Source organism: Hibiscus syriacus, unplaced genomic scaffold, assembly GCF_006381635.1.
Source record: "Hibiscus syriacus cultivar Baekdansim isolate YM2019G1 unplaced genomic scaffold, ASM638163v2 tig00112264_pilon, whole genome shotgun sequence".
Taxonomy (NCBI): domain Eukaryota; kingdom Viridiplantae; phylum Streptophyta; class Magnoliopsida; order Malvales; family Malvaceae; genus Hibiscus; species Hibiscus syriacus.
The window spans coordinates 573,230-595,001 of record NW_024063290.1 but is presented as its reverse complement, the minus strand read 5'-3'; the positions used below and the strand labels follow the sequence as shown (position 1 = coordinate 595,001).

Below are 21,772 nucleotides of genomic sequence, written 5' to 3'. Positions count from 1 at the left end.
TGCTCGACTCGAGTGTAAGTATCGGGTATAGAATATGTGCTCTACTAGAGAAGGATACAATGCCGAAAGTATATAACTAAGGCAAATTTGACTCGCCTCTAAAGGCTAGGGGTAAGCATTTATCGGTTTAGTTAATTTGATTAAAAAGAAAAACAGCTTTGGGCTATAAAATATAACAATCCAAATAGCTAATAAGCTGACGCATTTATCAGAACATCATCATAGAATCATGACACATCAAATTTGATACTATATATCGCTTGATGAGCTCTCCATTGAGGCAAGCTCAGTGATATTTCTTTATGTAACTTACATGAATACTCCTCCCATGCAGTAATAGCAGCAGAAAATGTGACTGGATCAAAATAACATTGATCTGCACTATGAAAAACCGTCTCCACTAGTTTACTATCCTTGAGAAATTCAGAATTCACCTGACTGATCTTCTCAGATTGTGATTGTGATAATCGAACCGCCTTTCCGCATTCAACTTTGTTTGTCAAATCTTGAGATTTCCACAATTGCCAAAAGTAAAACTGTGCCACCTGTTCAAATCAGGGATTTACTCCGGTTATCGCAGGATGATCGGGTTATCCTCTGAAACAACTTTAGGAATTGCAATGGGTGGACTCATTTAATCTCGTGGATAAATTCAAAAATGACCCTATCTTATTATTCTATTGCATAAATCAACAAAATTTTTGAAGCTGAAATACCCATAGTAAGAATACCTGAAGTGAATGCAGAATGTTGACAAATTTATGGTCAAGCAATTGATCTCGCCTTGCTAATTGCATTGGTTCCACAAGGAGTTCAGACCAATCCGTGTTAAAGTTCAAATCTTGGGAATAATATACATCAAATCCAAGAGAATGTAATCTTCCCAAGTGAATATCGAATCCGATGTCTTGATTAGAAGCTTGGTTAGGAGAAAACCAGTACATATTATCTAATGCTGGCACAGGTAGTAATGACCATGGCACATTGTTAGACTTGTGCATTAGGTTTTCTTCAAGTAGCGAAATAAGTTTAGCATCCTCGTCATGGGAACTATCACGGCTGAACCATAAAGTAAGTGTCAGCCGTTCTCCATCAGCTACCTGTCAAATAATGTAATATTTAAACACCAAAATGGCCAACTTAAAGGACCCTTCTTAAAAATTGCAGCACATTACTTCCTAAACAACTTTTTTTCTAAAATACTTTCTTACTGCTTACCACACAGGATTGAGTTTTATAAAATTGTCAAGTCATGAAAGAAAATGGAAGTCATGTGTTATGCTTATCGGAGTGATTAATCGGCAAACAAACTGATCGAAAAAGAAAAATAAAGAACAACAAGATTTACGTGGAAAACCAAGAAGGAAAAACCACGGGCAGAGAATAAGAAAATTTCATTATGTCAAGAAAGTGCAAATCTGTTACATTCATCGCTTCCAAAAACCCTATTCCCAATTTTCTATTCACATGGATAGGAAATCTTGTTCAACAAGGAAACAATTAGGAAGAATCCTACCCTAACAGAACTTCCTTTCTTGATCAACATAAAGGCGGCAGAAGAATCAAAGTTCCAAACGGATTATACTGCTCCGTACACTAACATTATGCATAAGTCAATTTTTCACTAGGAACATGACTCAGCTAAGACAAAGTATTGAGACTATCTTCTTAGCTCAAATCAAACCTCAATCCAAGCTTGAAATCCTGCTTTAAAAAAGATATCAAACCCAACACTAAGAACCTAAACTTCGCTTTCCCAATTGAACCCTAGTAGCACTTACTCCAACCATAGGTGCAATCGTTTTCGGTTCCCCATCTTGGAAATGAAACAGTCCACCTTCAAAATCCCTCCCGTAACTATTCAAATAACATACTGCCTTCAAACAAAAACGAAACACCCTCAGGCCTCAGCAGGACTTATTCACAAAAGACTAAATGTGAAAGGCATTAATATTTCTCAGAAAAAGCTGTGAACACACACCGTAAAGTCGCGTTGCTAGAGATAAGGCCTGTTATCATCACTATGCCAACATATACTTGCTCCTCTGCTCCAACTACAATAAACATTATGTATGGTAATCATAACATTAATCAAAGGTAAAGTGAATAAACAAACATATGCACTTCCACTTGTCACTTTTCTTTAAGCATCTATGTCACTTGTACATGGTTATGGATATGCGGGGGAAAAAATCTACAAATTCAAAGATACCCATGTCATACACATATCCATATCCGACACTCTCATCAGAGTTTGAGTAAGAAATTAACAATCCTTTATTACTATTAACTTCCTTTAAAATTCAGGCCAAAATTGGTACCTAATGAGACCAGTGAACTCAGTAACAAGCTCATATTCACAACCAAAAAACTACTCCACCTTCTCTTTCAACCTATCTGCACATCAAATTTCAAAAACTAATAATTAGTTTATTCATTAACAAAGAAACAGAAGCAACAATCGAAAGGATTAACGAAGTACCTCTGATGGGAAGAAAAGGGGTGATTAGATGAGCAGAGTTAGTGGCAATGAGATGAGAAAGTGTTGTTGCAAACACGTTTGGCCTGTATCCAATCGTACTGCAGCTTTTGTGTATGAACTCCAATTCCTTTTTTTAAGGTTTCAAATTTTTTTCGATAAATTCATTCATAATTTGACGATGAAATATATTATAAGTGGGATCGAAAGTTTGTATCTGACCTTGCATTCATATTCTGTAAGGAAATTGTGTAAAATCAACCTGGGCTGTTCCAGCTCCAGCTCGAGCTCGATCTCCGTCTCCGTCTACGTCTCCGTCATTTGTTTTGTTTGTTTCACTCACCACTAAACCATTAAAATGTTTGAAAATTTGGGGCAATAGCCCAATGTGCATGGTTGGGTCAGATTCCCGAAAATTTTTGTTTTCCAGGCACGAAAATCCATCTCATCAAGACGGAAATAAGATTAGACAATAAAGGGGTGTTTGGTTCAAGTATTGTGGGATTTTCATGGGATGAGAATCTCACATCTCCATGTTTGGTTGGCCGGGAATCTCATTTCCGGTAATGTTTTATTACTAATAGTAGATTTTTTGGGGTATATTACCGGGAATGTCATTACCTCCCTTCCCTTAGGTATTGTAACATTACCGGCATTTTGGACTAAAATACCCTTAAATTTTTATTTTTTTCAAAAATATCATTCTTCTGTCATTGAATAATAAAAATTCTACGAAGGTTAAATTATAAATTTATCCTTAAATTATTTTAAATTTAAAAAAAATCTATAATTAAAATTTTATTTGAAGTTCAGGGGTTAAATTTTTTTTTACCCTTTTATTAAACCTTTTTTATATTTTTAATTTTGTAAAAAAATTATATAAATATTATGATTTTAATTTTTTAAAGAAAATATATAAATATTTTACAATTTGTAATATTATACAAATATATAATAAGGACAAATTGGTCAAATATACATTTCAATAATCTTTTATTCCTTTAACCAAACACGGTAATCTTACATTCCTGCTAAACCAACCAAACACAAAATACAACATTCCCAGTAATCCTATTCTCTGGTAATCTTTTATTCCCACTGGTAATCTTACATTCCGTGAACCAAACGCACCCTAAGAGATTTAATCCTTAAATTTTTAGAAGTTGGTCACGGAATATAAAATTATTTTTAAAAATAATATTATTATAATATAATATTATTACCTTTAGAAATAACATTTCTAAAATGTAAGATTAGACAAAGAGGCAAAGCCAATTACATTAACGTATTATGCGCAAATGGGGGACCATGGGTATCTCTGTGAATAATATCTAGAAGTTGGGTCGGGAATGATTAAAAAATGACAAGGGAGCCATCGGTTGGAGAATCCATCTTTGCTATGAAGGGGGTGCCATTTACTTCTCGATAAACCTGACGAAATTCGACGAATCATGAATTGTTACATAGACGTGCAATTTCTCTCACTAGGGCGAAGGGACTATCCATGGTCAAAGGTGATAGAAGAGTGAAAGCTTCAGCATTATCTGTCTGGGGAATACCGCGTTCAAACCCCAATTGCCACGCGATATTCGGACCTTCAAAGATGCCCCATAATTCGGCTTCCAGTACTGAGATAATGCCAATGTAACTGCGAAAACTAAGTAAAATATCGTCCGTTGCAGTGCGAACAGGACCCCTAATAGAACCTTGATGGGAGGCATGGGGGACGCTAGCATCAGTATTGATGCAAACTCATCCAACCTCCTGAGGCATCCATTGAAGTAGGACAGTTTTGGGGGCATTAGCTACGTTCAGCTGATAATTGGCTTCAAAATAGAACTTACTCCAAGAAATACCAATGTGAAAGCAAGTCAAGAGGAATACCTTGGAAGATCCAATTGTTGCGGCCTTTCTATATTTGCCATATTATCGAGGGGAAAAGAATGTTCCAAGGACCATGAGAAATATTGCTTTCAAAATCAGAACGCAAATTATGGTTGAGCTGGGAGGCCAGAAGAAGCTTGAAAAACTGCTGTAAGCAGTATTTTGTCACTAAATCACTGCGAACGTTTTTTGTGGATGGTAAATCCCTAAGGATATGAAGGAGGGATTCATTGGCATGATTACAGGTAAGACAAGAGGGATCAGAAACGATTCGTCTAGCACAATGAATTTGATTTGTGAGGTGTTTATCCTACATTGCAAGCTAAAGAAAACCCCTGATACGTTCCGACACCTTGAGCTTCCAAATCAAATTTCATTGGGATTTTTTGCTGGAACAATTCATTTTGTCAAGAGAGTCATACGCACTACGAACAGAGAAGCGAAACTTAGGATCTTTCTTCCAAATTGTACGATCGGGGCTAGCATTTGAAGATGGTAGGTAAAAGCTTTGAATATACGGTAGTGCTGAAGAAACAAGAATATGCTGCAATAAAGGCCAATTCCAGTCCCCATTATGGCAAACCATATCACAAAGCTTCCAAATATTTGTTACCATAGCAATATTTGAGTCATAATTGGATAAAATACCAAGATTAGGAACCCAAAGATCATGCCAGAAATCAATAATATTTCCATTACCAATGGACCAAGCCGTGTTTCTATGGAAAAGCGGCCATATGTTTGCAATTGAGCGCCAAAAGGAAGAACGATTCGGTCTTGCAATAGTTGTTGGGCAGGTAGTCGAGATTCTATAATTTTTTTCCTGAAGTAGCCGGATCTGAGAGCTTCAGGGGTCTAGACGATAGCATTGCATATCTTGAATAAAGAAAAATTATGAAATTTCATTTTCCGAAGGCCAAGGCCACCGTGGGAAATCGGCTGACAAAACATGCTTCATTTTACAAGTGAAAGGCGAGAGAGGTGGCATTCACACCCCATATGAAGCGACGTGCCAAGCTTTCAATTTTATCACAGAGCGAGGTAAGCAATTTACAAGATTGCATAACAAAAGTAGGAATGCTCAATAAGTCCCTTTTTCCAAAATTATTCAACCGGTAAAAGATAAGGTGTGGGCCGACCACTCATCAAGTTTTTTCTGGACTTTATCAAGGATGAAACGATAGAGGTATTTCATGTCTCCAGAATGACGAACCAGAATACCTAGATATTTCCCCAAACTAGCCATTTCTTTGTATCCAAGCTTCTTATAGATGGTCTCCTGAAGAATAGCGGGAGTATTGGGAGAAAAGAAAATGGTTGTCTTTTGCTTACTACCCATGTGTCCGGAGTGCACCCCAAAAGTGTTAAGAGTAGATTCAACAAGAGCGGCGTTATGCCTGCTAGCCTTAGCATAAAGGCTGAGATTGTCTGTGAAAAAAAGATGTGATATTGGAGTGCCATTTCTTGCCAATTTAAAAGCCGACCAAGAGCCAGATGATACATAACCAGAGATACAATGACTCAGGCGTTCCATAGTTAAGATAAATAAATAAGGAGACAGAGGGTTACCTTATCGGATACCCTTCCCCAGCATAAAAGGATGAGACAAACAACCATTCCATTGAAGTTGAATCTCAAAAGAAGAGATATTCAACATAATAAGGCTAACGAGTCTTTGTGGAATACCTGCATCAATTAACGTGTGCTCGATGAAATCCCATCGAAGTCTATCAAAAGCTTTTTGCAAATCAACTTTGACTGCCATCCATCACGTGTTACCTTTTTTTAGTGCATATAATGGACCACTTCCAGGTTAATGATGACGTTCTTAGTTAAACTTTCGCCCTTTAGGAAACTCATTTGATGAGGTCCAATAAGAGATGGGAAAATATTACACAACCGTCTGACAATAATCTTTGAAATCAGTTTGTAGAGGAGTACAAAGGCTTAGAGGCTGAAAATCAACAAATGTTTCAGGAGTACTGACCTTACGTATTAGAACCAGCGTAGTGCGTAGAATGGAAGCACATATATGGTTGTGCAAAAACGCCTGAGTAATAATATTGCAAATGGAAGGCTTTACGACATCCCAATTCTTTTGAAAAAAATTGAGCATGTAAACCGTCTATTCCTGGGGCTTTGAGTGGCGCCATATCAGAAAGGGCACCTTTGATCTCATCTATAGTAGGGCAGGAAATTAAAGAAAGGGTGTCGGGTTCGTCAAGGCGAGGAAACCAACCAGTGATCGGATAAGGTCCTAGAGAGGACTCCGGAGCAGTAAATAAGCGTGAAAAGTAAAAGATTACTTCGTCACGTAAACCACCCTTATTCGAACACCAAACACCATCATCGATATTTAGGCTAGAAATTCTATTTACGGATGACAGTCTTAGAATGGTAAAACTAGGTGTTACAATCACCAAATCTAATCCAATCTTCTCTCGATTTTTAGATCCACAAATGTTCTTCCTGATTCAGAACATTCTCAAGCTCCCGAGAAGTTTACTTTCTAACATAATGAGGTTTCGGGAGCAACGAGAACTGAGGCACCGTTGCGCTCCCTGAAGCCTAGGCATGAGGATTCTTTTATTCTTTCCGATTGAACCAAAAACATCCTTGTTCCAAATGGCCGTCTCCTTAGAGAAATTTGCAATTGAATCCGCGATAGGAAGATCAGAATTCTAATGGTCTTGGATAAAGTTTTTGAAATATTTGTGTAAAGACCACTCAGAGAGATGTCGAAAGGGTGGCTGTGTCGATTTGTAGAAACAGGATGAAGGGAAAGCAAAATAGGCCGATAATTTGACTTCATTCTAGTGAGGTGCTCCAAAGTAGACAACGAAAAAGATTCAAACCAAGTCTTATTAACAAGACTATGATCAAGATCAATATTGTAATTTCCACGAAACCAGGTAAACTTGGACCTTGTTAGCCAAGATCCTGCAAGCCACAATCATAGACCAGGTCACAAAAAACAGATTCTGGAGAGGAAGAAAGTACGCAACCATTTTGGTCTTCCAAAAGCAATGTTGCATTGAAGTCACCAATAATAACCCAAGGTTCTGAAAAAACGGAAGCAAAAGACCCCAGGTAAGACCAGTAAGTTTTCCTTCTAGCAGCTTAAGGATTGGGTGAACGAAGGTGGCTAGAAACGAAAGTCGAGGCTGCTACCTTTCATCTGTAATACGACAATGCACAAATTGAAAATGACTGAGTAGAATATTGATATGGATTTGATCATACTAGCAAAGCCAAATACCACCCGCAATGCCAATTGATCCAACTCTAAACGAGTTCTGAAAACCAGGAGACCAATGACGTGATCTGCACTTGTTTTGTTAATCCAAGTCTTAACGAACACACATAAATCGGGTTTATTGTCATGGAGGTATTGACGCATGACCCTGATGAAGTATTGGCTACCAAAGCCCTGAGAGTTCTAGACAAATAATTAAAATCCATAAAAAAAAAAAGGGGGAGAAAAATAAAAGTGCCAGACATGGCACGATTATTCATCCATGGCCATAGGACCCTCAACATTAACTCGGAGATCGCTGCTCAGAACAAGCTGACTATGAGCAACACTCGAAGCACTTGCAAAGTTCAAAGTGGGTTGAGCATGTGGTATGTCAGGCGTAAGAGGGTGAGGTTCCAGGAACGGCGGCATTACATGCGGTTCAATTTCAATGGCCACGTGGCGACTTGGGTTCAGTTTATGGGACTGTGATTTACTGCCAGAAGCTATGTCTGAGGCATTATTATTCTTGGAGATGGCACGGTTGGGGATAATGTTCTTGTTTCGAGGACCAAGAATGGCAACATGTGGTTTCCTAGGAATAGCAAGAGATTTGCCTTTTGTACTTTGGGTTCAATTGTGGACTTTTTACGTGGTTGGAGTTTCTGACGTTTTTCTACAAGCATCCAAGGAACATATGCTTGTTGGGGGATAGGTTTGGGTGTAGTATATGTCGGAGAGGTTTCGGGATTTGGTTGAGTTTGATCATACTTTTGCTTCTGAAGGAAAAGTTAACTATTGTGACCATATATCCACAATTGAAACAGACCACAGGGAGAGATTCATACTCCACGATTTGCAGACGGCCACAAATTTTTAGTTTCAAAATAAAGGGTTTGTTCAGATTAAGGCTTATGGCCATGCGCGCAAACCTACCCCTCCTTCCATTGCTAGTCTGATAATATATCTTTAAAAACAAAACCAAGTTTTTCTTCGATTGCTTGAATCGTGCTCCTCTTGTACCAAGTAATCGAGAGTCCAAGGAGTCTGACCCATGACATGATTCTGATAGAGTGAGATTGGGCAGGGTTGAAATCATCAGACCAGGGTTCGACAGTAGGATAATGGCTGAAAATCACCCAAGGGCCATCTGAAAGCACTTTGAGGTAATCATTCCTTCAAGGCAAACTTGACAAGAAAATAATCATTTTCAATGTCTATTAATTTGATCTGATGAGCAGGCTTCTAGAGGGACAAGATGTGGTTGTGTAACGGATTGTATCCAACTCAACGTCCAAGAACTTTTACGATCAAGGTAAGTTCCATACTCTTTAGGGCTAGGTCATGAACGCCCTCAGAAAAATTAACGAACGGAATCTCGTTCGATTCCCCAATTTCAATATTATCATCGAATAATTCGGTCTTCAGCTTAAAGGGACAACAGATCTTTAGTGGGATTATCATCATGGGAACCAATAACCATATCACGATAAGAGGTAGTCTGGTGGTGTGCAGGGTGATGATCACAGTCTATATTCGCTTGTTCAGCGGGTAAAAGAGGAACAACCGTGTTCGGTAGGGCTTCATCGCCCCGACGCTGCTGTTTGGGGAATTGGTTTTCTTCAGATGGCTTCAGAGAGTTTTTCATCTAGCGTTTCAATATTATTTTAGTTTTATTCAACTTTAAAATTTTGTAAAGGCAAAATTTAATTTCAGGTAGCACAAATCTCTCTCATACTCTTAGCATCTTCGTCCCGTCTCTGAACATCTATTTCCCCCATTTAAAATACTTGAATTAGATACTTTACTTAAAAAACATGAAACATCATATAATAGTATGCTATCAAAATTGCTAAGAATCAGCAGGCAGCACCAGTTGAAACAAGTTTGCTATCCGAGTGAGCTGCAATTTAAAAATAGCTAAATCATATCCAATGAACCTTGTAAATCAGATATCATAATTATTAGCTTGATTCAATGTGCTGCCACTCTATTACAATTACTTTCGATTTTGACACATCTAAGTTCTCTCTCTGAACTACACTAGCAGGTTACCTTTCATCATAGTACACATACTGCCAGTTCTATCTAAACTTCCACTATCGTCATGGTTCCGAGATTTCCCATCTGAGAGCTTTTCTCTTTTTTCGTTGGGGAAGTTGTCAACAGAAATGTTGAGTTTATTTTCAGTTGATGAAAATAGTTGAGGTGATGAATTATGGGATCCTGGTGGAGGTAGGAAAACTCTGGTACCAGGAGCAAGTAGATGAGGTGGAGGAGGAGCCGACCGAGCAGTTGAACTGGGTGGGATAGGAACCGAAGGAATTGCGGGAGCAACTGGACCGGACACAAATAAAGCTTCAACTCCAGTGGGAGGTGAAATTTGTAACCAAATCGAGGGGACTGACAGTGACAGTACACTTGTTGGTGGAACCACTTCATAATGCTTGGGACCAACAGAATGTCGAAAATGATTGGGTGATCTACTAGGTGGGAGACACTATTGAGGTAAATAAGTCTTTGGTTGGTGAGACACAGATTTCCTCAGTTGATACTTGGTATAGGTAACAAGTATACGTTGCGATAATGCTAGTTTTCAAGATTGACTTAATGCCTTCAGAAATAACACACTCTCAAGGCTATTAAACAGAAAAAGAGAATCTTATTCCTATGGAACTTGAAATATCTTCGAATTCAAGATTGACTCGATGCCTCCAGAAATATATGGATATCATTAAATTTTGAAGGATTATGAATGTTTTCATAATCACAGAAACAGTAAAACTATTACCCGGTTGAAAGAAAAAGCTTTAAAGAGCCTCGAAAGTCTTCAGGATGATCAACTGCAATTACCCTTTGGAAAGAATATGAGGCAAACATGCTTTTCGAACCAAGGTGGCCATGAGCGAGGCTGAAAATCATCCTCTTAGAAAGAAAATACCACCATTACATCATCCTTAAAAGCTTAGCTCGTTCTATATAAAGCACAAGAAGCACTATCTTTTACCAACAGCATCTTGCAGCAAAGCAGGAATGGCTTCCATTCTCCTATCTGCTAGAGCTTCAACAAATTTAAAAGGAATTAGAATCATTTGTTATATATATATATATATATATAAACACGCATTCGAAAGTCCCTGTGGCAGTTTTATCATCTAGAGGTGCATCTGCAATCAGAAGCCCAATTGAATCATCTCTCGGTCGTGTCCCTTCATCATTTTTTTTCAAAGCCTGACCTGTTATTTGTCAAATTGTCGCATAATGTTAGTAAAAGAAATACTATCAGCTTCAACCTATGACAGTTTGATAGAGAAGCGGTGACGGATTGATGAACGTTGCTCTTGTTGATGAATCAAACCTTGAAAAGATCTAGACTCGATGAAGAACAATAAGGGATGAATGGGGAAGGTGGCGGCAATAGCTAGGGTTTCTTTTAGGTACTGGAAACAAGGTAAGAAAAAAAATTAAAACAAGATAAAGAAAAAAATAAAGGAATTGCAAATAAAATAAGATAACCAATAAATCAAAAGATCCCCCTTATGAAGGTGAATGGTAAAGATGATTGATGGCGTGGATGGATATGTGGAAAATCGATAGATAATGTCCTATCGAGCCCTCCTAGTCGCAATGAAAAGGAAAACACAATAATATGGCTCAAACCAACCCTCTTAGTCGCGATGAAAAGGGAAATTGGAGTGTGAAGATTAATCTCCCTCACAAGAACTTGGAAGAACTCAAGGAGAAGAAGCTTCGAAGGCACAAGGCAATCAGTACTTGCAAAAACAAACTCTCGTTGTATTATTGATCAAAGAAATCTTAATTACAAAGTTGAATGAAGCCTCCTTTATATAGGGGCTGAGTTCTAAAGGTCCTAAATAACTAATGAATAAAATAATAATAAACTAAACATGTCTTAACTCTAATTCCTAATAAAATAATAATAACTAAAAATAATATTTTAACCCAACCTTAATTCCTAATAAAATAATAAATCTAATCCTAAAAGATAATACATCATCCTATTAAGTTATATTACAAATAATCAATAAAAATATTGAAAATTCGTAATATTTACAAAATCACGTATTAATCCTGTATAGGATTTTCTACATGCACCGTCTACAGTAAAATGACCATATCTTGAGTTCCGATATCGGATTGATGCGATTCAAAAATCGTTGGAAAGATAAGAGACATACGGTCGTATATACAAAAGACATTTAACTAAATAAGATCAGGATCCCATTCAAAAAGTCATCGCAAGTGTGCTTCTGTTCTGATCTTCTTTTCCAATGCTTGGACGAGTGGATCATTTGGAAGAGTTATTACTTCTTCCTTTAATGTGAGCCTTGTGATGCATGTATCATCCTCCCTTTCTTCAAAAATATTCGACCTCGAATGAATAGATGTGCTTTGAATCTTCGAGACTTTGTTCTTCTAATAGGTTCGAGTAGAAACATTAGTCCAAAGAAGCATGTATTATGGACTCTAGTGCTTGTATCATTCCCCCACTCCTCAAAAGGATTCGTCCTCAAATGTCGGTCTTTAGACTCTCGTAAATCATGACTCTTCATTGATATGGCATAGTGATTAGGGCTTTCAGGTGGTAACCCGTCAGGAGGGTCACCTAGCACTATTCGACAACTCTTGGCGATGGAAGATGGTGTGGGCCAATCTCGTGTTGCTTTTACTTTCTCATCATTTACATGGATTCCCTGTGCACAAACTATAAAGCCTGTGGAGTGTTCAAGTCATGTTTCGTCATTAAGATGGCGTCACGACTAAGGCTTTACTGGATGTAGCCTTTTTGTAACAAATCTAACTCTTTGGTTTCTTCGATATTGTATGTTTGACGAGGTATAATGGAACCTTGAATTAGATTGGTTTGGTGTAATTTTCCTCTTTTCGGTGGTAATTTGTTAGGTGAATCACCTAGCACTTCTCGAAAATCATGTAACAAACATGAAAACACACTAGGAAAATCCTTGTTAATGTTAGAAATCGAAACAATTGATTCCCTAAAGTGAACAAGAATGGAAGGTTGTTTATAAAGAAGGTTCTCTCTCAATTCTTTTGTGCTCACACATAGATTTTGAGTCACTCTTTTCTTCTCACAATTAGGTTCACTCACCTCCCATGGGTCATTATTATTTTGGCTTTTGTAATTAGTGACCTCTTTTGCTTCTGCCTCTTTCTCATATTTTTCTTTTTTTGCTTTCCCTACCTCCTCACAAATTATCATTTGATCTTTAGGGGGTGGAAGTGTGTCATTCTTTGCTGGTCGTTCTTTCTTCTTGTCATGTTTGTCATCTCTTGGCTTTTTTTGAGAATATGAAGTAGAAGATGAGGAAGGATTTGAAGGATTACCTTGGTAAGAGGATGAAATACCTTGATTATGTTCTATGAATCAGAATCTCCTTTGGATTTGTGCTTCGATTGTCATTGCTTTCTTTAGTGTATCTTCAAGGTTTTCGTACCCCTGGAGATCAAGAAGATCAGTGATGTTTGAGTTTAAGCCGACGACGAATCTTGACATGGTGACTTCTTCTTTTTCGGTTATATTAGCCCTATTGAGTAAGGACATCATCTCCTTGTAGTAGTCTTCAACTGAACTTCTATCTTGTCGAAGTCAGTGTAGTCGCAGTTTAACTTCTCGTGTATAATGTGCCGATAGGAATCACTTTCTCATGGTTTGTTTGAGGTCGATCCAAGAAGTGATTGTTGGAATTTGGAAGTTCTGGATATTTTTCCTTGTTTGCATCCACCAAGTTCGAGCATATCTTTCGAATTGTATGGTGATGAGGTGAACTTGTTTAGCTTGGGGGCAGTCATGGTATGCGAACATAAGATCAACTTTTCCTTCCCATTCGATGTACCTGTCTGGATCGTTGTCTCCTTTGAAAGACGGGATCGTGAACTTTGGTTTTGCAAAGAGTTTGGGTGCTTGGAAACGTGGTTGTTCTCGCCCGGGTACTAAAAGTTCAGCATTGTTTGGTCTTGGATTCTGGTTTGGTAGATTCAGTTGTGGTTCTTGTCGTTCTCTCACGATTTCATCAAATCTTTCAACTTGAGTCGTGAGTCAGGAAAGTGCGGCTAAGATATCCATAAGTGTCTTGTTGTTATTGTCGCCCATCCTGAAATCATAACACTCGAAAGAAAATTTTAAAGTAAAATAAAAATAAAAGAAAGAAAATTCAACAAAAAAAGAAACCTCACAAGTCACTCCAATAAAGTAACACAACGAGAGGCAAGTAAGCCGATCTTATACTCTTTAAAACTCACTTTACCGAGTAATCTTCCACAGTTCGTATCGGAGTTTGATTACTAGCAAAGGTGATAAGAAAGACTTAAAAACTCTAAGAGGCCAAACAAAGGTTAGACTCCAAGAGAACAGAATGCAAATAAGTAAGAAGTGTGCAAACTCTTTAGTCCTACTAACACAAGAAAGATAATGTGTTAGATAATTAAAAGAACAATAAAAGGAAAAACAAAAGAACCTAAAGCACTAAGGGTCAAAGAAAAAAAAACCAGAAAACCTAGAAAACGCTGGATGAACTTGAGAAACGTTTTTGAGGGTTATCGGTGTCAAAAAATTTTGGAAAAATTCTTAATGTCTTTCGATGCGTCAAGAAACCAACTGTAAAATTTCAGAGCCAAATACCTTCACTAGTATCCAGTAGACTCTGTTGAACGGTGAGTCCTCAAACAATCTGTTTTTCGTAATCGCTTTGTTTGAAGGTGTTCTTGATCTCCAAAAATTCTGATTTGTTGTGTGAATGATCTTGAATATACGAAGTTGTAATCTGGAAATTTCACCACGAAATTCCTCTGTATAATTTTCAAGAAATTTGAAAAGATTCTAGACCGAATCTGCAGATGAAACTTGAATGATGTATTTGAAGGCTCTAATGAACTCCAATTGGGGTGAAATTTGGATTGGATATTAAAATAATGATTAATATAAGGTCTGGAGAATATCAACCCTAAATTCATTCGTTTACAATTTTTCAATTTTTTATGACTTTTTTTTGGCTTTTTTTATTTTTCTTTTTTGTCGGCCTTTTTCTTCTTCTTTTTTTTTTGAAAAATAGCAAAATAACAAGAAGGATTTGAATCTAAATTAAAATTAAATAACAAGAACCTGAAACGATGAGTCTTTTGTGAACTAGCTCCGTTGGGATACCTTGACGGTTTTGTGTGAAAAACCAAGCAAGATTGTTTGCTTCTTTCCAAGAATCGGCCCAACTCGGATACCAATTGATAGGGAAGCGGTTGTGAATTGATGAACATTGCTCTTGTTGAAGAATCAAACCTATAAAAGATCTAGACTCGATGAAGAATAATAAGGGACGAATGGGGAAAGTGGCGGCAATAGCTAGGGTTCTTTAGGGTTTCTTTTAGGTGCTGGAAATAATGTAAAAAACACAATTAAAACAAGATAAAGAAAAGATAAATGAATTGCAAGTAAAATAAGATAACCAATAAATCAAAAGATCTCCCTTATGAAAGTGAACGGTAAAGATGATTGATGGCGTGGATGGATATGTGGAAAATCGATGGATAATGTCCTATCGAGCCCTCCTAGTCGCAATGAAAAGGCAAACACGATAATATGACTCTAACTAACCCTCCTAGTCGCGATGAAAAGGCAAATTGGAGTATGAAGATTAATCTCCCTCACAAGAACTTGGAAGAACTCAAGGAGAAGAAGCTTCGAATGCACAAGGCAATCAACACTTGCAAAAACAAACTCTCGTTGTATTATTGATCAAAGAAATCTTAATTACAAAGTTGAATGAAGCCTCCTTTATATAGGGGCTGAGTTCTAAAGGTCCTAAATAACTAATGAATAAAATAATAATAAACTAAACATGTCTTAACTCTAATTCCTAATAAAATAATAATAACTAAAAATAATATTTTAACCCAACTTTAATTCCTAATAAAATAATAAATTTAATCCTAAAAGATAATTCATCATCCTATATTAAGTTATATTACAAATAATCAATAAAAATATTAAAAATTCGTAATATTTACAAAATCCCGTATTAATTCTGTATAGGATTTTCTACATGCACCGTCTTCAGTAAAATGACCATATCTTGAGTTCTCGATATCAGATTGATGCGATTCAAGAACCGTTGGAAAGATAAGAGACAAACTGTCGTATCTATAGAAGACATCTTAACTAAATAATATCAGTATCCTATTCAAAAATTCATCGCAAGTCTGCTTCTTTTCTGATCTTCTTTTCCAATGCTTGGACGAGTGGATCATTTGGAAGAGTTATTACTTCTTCCTTTAATGTGAGCCTTGTGATGCATGTATCATCCTCCCTTTCTTCAAAAAGATTCAACCTCGAATCGAATATATGTGCTTTGAATCTTCGAGACTTTTTTCTTCTAATAGGTTCGAGTAGAAACATTAGTTCAAAGAAGCATGTATTATGGACTCTGGTGCATGTATCATAGTTAGACCCGGGTATAAATATCGGTATGTGCCTAACATGGATATGTTCAACTTTTAAAATTTGCCATGTATTTAGAGAGTTATATCTCTATAGTCGCGTCCAAAATATGTTCCTTGCTGAAAATACTTATTTCCTTCTTGCTGTCCAAAAAGACAGAACTTGTCTTGCAATTGTCCTCTTCTGCCTACAGCCCTTGAATCGTTCACCAATAAAACTAGATTCGAAACTTCCTTCTCATCAAACAGTTCCTCTTACAATTTTAGGCCATCCGCCACTTTGACTTGATAATAAAAACATCATTGCATGAGAAGTATAACAAAATACGAGAAAAGAACCAAGAAGCTATCTGTTTATCTAGAATTTCACAAAATATTATAATTAAACTCTAAAGGAATTACCATATTTGCGTCAAAAATCTCGTTACCAACAAATTTTTTGAGCTCAAAATAAGATTTTGCTTTTTGTTCTGATATTGAGAAGACTGTAAATTGTGGTCTCTCAAAGATCGATTACCAAAGAAAATTAATATAACACAACATACCGAAACTAAATGCAAAAATCTTACGAAGTATTCAAAGAGAGTAAATGTTTGAATTTTATCCGTTTCGAATATGCTGACAATAACTAAACGTACAACAACCGATACTCATACATAGTATATTTTTCACTTTAGTAAACTTCCGAGAGCTAAAACCAACCTATCATGTCAAAATTATACATAAATAGGCTAAAGGGAAAACAAAGACTATAATAGTGATTTTGAAACCAGAAAGCTTGATTTTAAACTCTTACACTCAACATAAATTTTACCAAAGAACAGAAAAGGCAACTTTCTTGTTTAGGATGACATGCCCAATCCAAACAAGAAAAATATGGTAACTTTTAGGTATGGCTCATAAATATATCGGTAAAGGAAAGTCTCGTAGAGGGGGTTACGATTATGTGGGTTGGGGGTGCGGGGGCGCAGCCCCGCAGTATGGTACAGGGTTATTTTTGTAAATATGTACCAGAGTTTATTTATTATAAAAGAGATGTAACCTAAACCTATGAGACATTGAATTGAATAAAACTTCTAGCGCCGCCTAGGCACCGAGGACGTAAGCACATTGCTGAACCTCGTTAAAATTCTTGTGTTCTTTCATTTACTTTACCCGATTCTTCAACAATTGGTATCAGATGTCAGGAGCAAAATTCGAAGTTGTGAAATTCAATAGTTAGGGTAACTCAGATTATGAAAACAAGGGTGAAGGATCTGTTGGCGTAGCTTTGCGACCTACAAAGCCGGCGTCGATGAAGGAGGAAGATTGGGAAGAATTGCAGCAGCGAGCGGAAGGAACCATACGATTATGCTTGGCGGACGAGGTCATGTATCACATCATGCATCTGTCGTCTCTAGATGAAATTTGGAGGAAGTTGGAAAGTCAGTTTATGTCCAAATTCTTAACAACTAAACTGTATCTAAAGCATCGGCTGTATGGACTGAAGATGCAGGACGATCAAGATTTGGCGCAACACGTGAATGTCTTCAATCAAATCGTTTCTGATTTGGCTCGTCTTGATGTGAAAATTGAGGATGAAGACAAAGCGATGATTATGTTGTGTTTGTTGCCTCCCTCTTACGAACACATGGTGACTACTCTTACATATGGGAAAGAGACTATCAAAGTTGAGGAGATTACTGCAGCCTTGTTAGCTCACAACCAGCGGAAGCAGAATGCAGGGGAAAACTCTCAAGCTGATAGCTTATATGTCAAGGGTAATCGAGACTGTGGACGGAAGCCAGAGAAGGCAGGGTCTGGGAAGCGAATTTCATATCCAAATCTAGGGATAAGAAGACAATTCATTGTTACAAGTGCAAGGAGGTGGGATATATGAAGCGAGACTGTCTGAAGTTGAATAAACAAACTGATGAGAAGCGTGATGACTCATCCAAGTCCGTGAATGTGGTCGAGGATGACAATTCTGATTGCAGTGAGGGTGATATGCTCTCTATTTCAACGACTCAATTGATGGATGTTTGGATTCTTGATTCTGATGTTCTTATCACATCACCCCAAATAGGAATGGTTTTCGACATACAGGTCGATTAATTATGGTTCTGTCTATTTGGGTGATGATCGATGTTGTAATATTGTTGGTATTGGTGATGTCAGAAATAAGATGTATGATGGCTCTGTTCGGACGTTGAGTGGTGTTCAGCATATCCTAGATTTAAAGAAGAATTTGATTTCTTTAGGCACTTTACACAAGAATGGTTTTATCCCTAATGCTGATGAGGATAGGGAAACCATTCGGATTTTTAAAGGAGCTTTGACTGTGATGAAAGAAAATATGATTGCAGAGAATATTTACAGATTGTTAAGGAGTACCGTTGTAGGTGGAGTTCATTCGGTTTAGTCCTGTGATAATACTACCAAACTGTGGCGTCTTGCTCATCTTAGTGAACGTGGTATGGCTGAATTACATAAAAGAAATATGTTGCATGGTGTTAAAAGCTGTAAGCTTGATTTTTGCAAGTATTTTGTTCTTGGTAAACATACTAAAGTTTGTTTCAAGATTGCGAAGCACACAACTGAAGGGATTCTTGATTATGTGCATTCTGATGTATGGGGCCTTCCACGACATCGTCTTTGGGTGGATCTAGGTATTATGTCACTCTATTGATGATTTTTCATAGAAAGTTTGGGTGTACTTTTTGAAATAGAAGTCTGACATTTTTTAGAAGTTCAAGCTGTGGAAAGCTGAGGTCAAAAACTAAACAGGACGAAAAAACAAGTGTTTGCGGTCTGACAATGGTACGAAGTACACAGATTCACAGTTTCTAAACTTCTATAAAGAGCATGGGATTAAGAGACATTTTACAGTGCGTAAGATACCATAACATAATGGTGTTGTGTAAAGGATGAACAGGTCGTTGAATGAAAGAACTAGATGTTTGCGGTTGAATCTTCCCAAACACTTCTGGGCTGAGGCTATTAACATGGCGTGTTATCTTATCAATAGATCGCCAAGGGCATCATTGGCTGGGAAAGTTGCAGAAGAGGTATGGACTGGTCATGATGTTACTTTTGATTACTTACGGATTTTTGGTTGTCCTGCTTATGTACATGTACCTACTGATGAGAGATCCAAACTTGATGCAAAATCGAATGAGTGCATTTTTTGGGTTACAAGAAAGGTGTCAAAGGATTCAAGTTATGGGATTCAGTTGTGAAGAAAATTGTGATCAGTAGAGATGTTGTTTTTAATAAACATCCCATGTTACAGTAGAAGAAATATACGACAGTGGTAGATTTCGAGCAGTTTCCAGTTGAGAAAATAGAAACTTCTCAACCGACTTCTAGTGGTTTCGCCACGGATGATTTGCAGGATTATAGTCTCGCCAGAGACAGGGTGAGACGGACGAATATAAAGCCTCCGAACATATTGGGTTTTAAAGACTTGGTCTCTTTTGCACTTACTGTTAGCAGTGATGATCCGATTACTTTTCATGATGCAATTACTAGTCAGGAAAATGATAAGTGGATGGCTGCCATGGTTGAGGAGATGGAGTCTTTGAATCATAATCGTACATGGGAGTTAGTTCGCCTTCCTGAGGGTAAGAAGCTGATTGGTTACAAATGGGTGTATAAGAAGAAACCAGAAGTAACAAAAAGAGGGGGAGAAGTTCAAGGCTAGTTTGGTAGCAAAGGGTTTTTCACAGCAGAAAGGAGTTGATTATGATGAAATTTTTTTCTTGTGGTCAGGTACACTTCAATCCGAGCAGTACTTGCATTGGTGGCTAGTTGGGATTTGCATTTAGAGCAGATGGATGTGAAAAATGTTTTTTTGCATGGTGATTTAGAGGAGAAGATCTACATGCGGCAACCTGAAGGTTTCACTCAACCTAGAAATGAGCATTTAGTTTGCAGATTGAAGAAATATTTGTATGGGTTGAAGCAGTCTCTGAGACAATGGTATAAACGGTTTGACTCCTATATGATCAAGATTGGCTACAAGCGATGTGAGTATGATTGTTGTGTCTATGTTAAGAGCCTTGATGATGGTTCTTTTATTTTTCTGTTACTGTATGTTGATGATATGTTAATTGTTGCGAAGAACATGGATGATGTTATCGATTTAAAAACTTTATTGATTCAGGAATTTGATATGAAAGATTTAGGTGCTGCAAAGAAAATTCTTGGAATGGAAATTTACAAGGGCAGAGACTCAAGGAAGCTGTGGCTATCTCAAAGGGTTATGTTGAGAAAATGCTAGAAAGGTTTGATGAGCAGCGCAAAACTAGTTAGCACTCCATTGGCGAATCACTTTAGGCTCTCATCAGAACATTGCCCTAAGAGAGATAAGAAAGCTGAATATATGGTAAAGGTTTCGTATTCTATGTTGTTAGATGCTTGATGTATGCAATGGTATGTACTCGTCCTGATTTAGCTCATACTGTTAGTCAAGTTTGTAAGTACATGTCTAAACCTGGTAAGCAACATTGGGAAGCAGTCAAGTGGATCTTTTGGTACTTAAAGGGTACTGTGGGACATGAATTGGTTTTGGTAGTTAGCGGGATAATCAATTGGTTGTAGGATATGTGGATTCAGACTATATAGGTGACTTGGATAATAGAAGATCTACGACAGGGTATGTCTTTACTCTTGGTGAAGGCCTATTTGTTGTAAGTCTACTGTTAAATCTATCGTGGCATTATCTAGAACTGAAGTTGAATACATGACAGCGACTGAGGCTGCAAAAGAAGCTTTATGGCTTACTGGTTTAGTGAAGGAGTTGGGTGTTCAGCAAGGTGGAGTTCAGTTGCTTTGTGACAATCAAAGTACTATTCACTTAGCTAAGAATCAAGTATATCGTGCTAGAACTAAGCATATTGATGTAAGGTTTCACTAGATCAGAGAGTTGGTTGCATCTGGAGAGATTTTGTTTCAGAAGGTACATACTGATGAGAATGTCACTATATGTTCACCAAGCCAATTACGACAGACAAGTTCATGCATTGCTTGGACTTGTTGAATGTTTCGAGTTGTTAAAGAAGTAAGGTAACCCAACCCACATTGAATGTTTCTAAGGGGCAGGATATTCGCTAAGGTGGAGATTTGTTAGGTATGGCTCATAAATATACGGGTAAAGGAAGTCTCATAGAGGGGGTTACGATTATGTGGGTTGGGGTGCGGGGGCACAGCCCCGTGGTATGGTACAGGGTTATTTTTGTAAATATGTACCAGGGTTTATTTATTATAAAAGGAGATGTAACCTAAACCTATGAGACATTGAATTGAATAAAACTTCTAGCGCCGCTTAGGCACCGAGGACATAAGCACATTACTGAACCTCGTTAAAATTCTTGTGTTCTTTTGTTTACTTTACCCGATTCTTCAACAATAACCCATGTTACTCAAACTCAAGTGAGATTATCGAACATAGATACATGTTCAAAATTGTTTTAATCTCCTACACCTAATAGAAATTTTATCAAAGAACAAAAAAACAACTTTCTTGCTTCCAATAATATGCCTAATCCGAGAAAGAAGCAAACATGGGCAATCTATATTACTCGAAAATCAAGTGAATGTATCAGATATAAATGCATATTCATATATGTCCAAAAATGAATACGAATGTGGATTATGGATATGGTAGTAAAGAATTTCCACGTCAATAACATTAACACTCAAAATCCTTTAGACATAGAGAAACA

The 21,772-nt window shown here is 37.3% G+C and overlaps 1 pseudogene; it reads right to left on the bottom strand.

Moving 5' to 3' along the window:
- Positions 1-227: 227 nt before the first annotated feature.
- Positions 228-4,404, bottom strand: LOC120176978 (annotated as a pseudogene).
- Between the last annotated feature and the right edge of the window lie 17,368 nt (positions 4,405-21,772).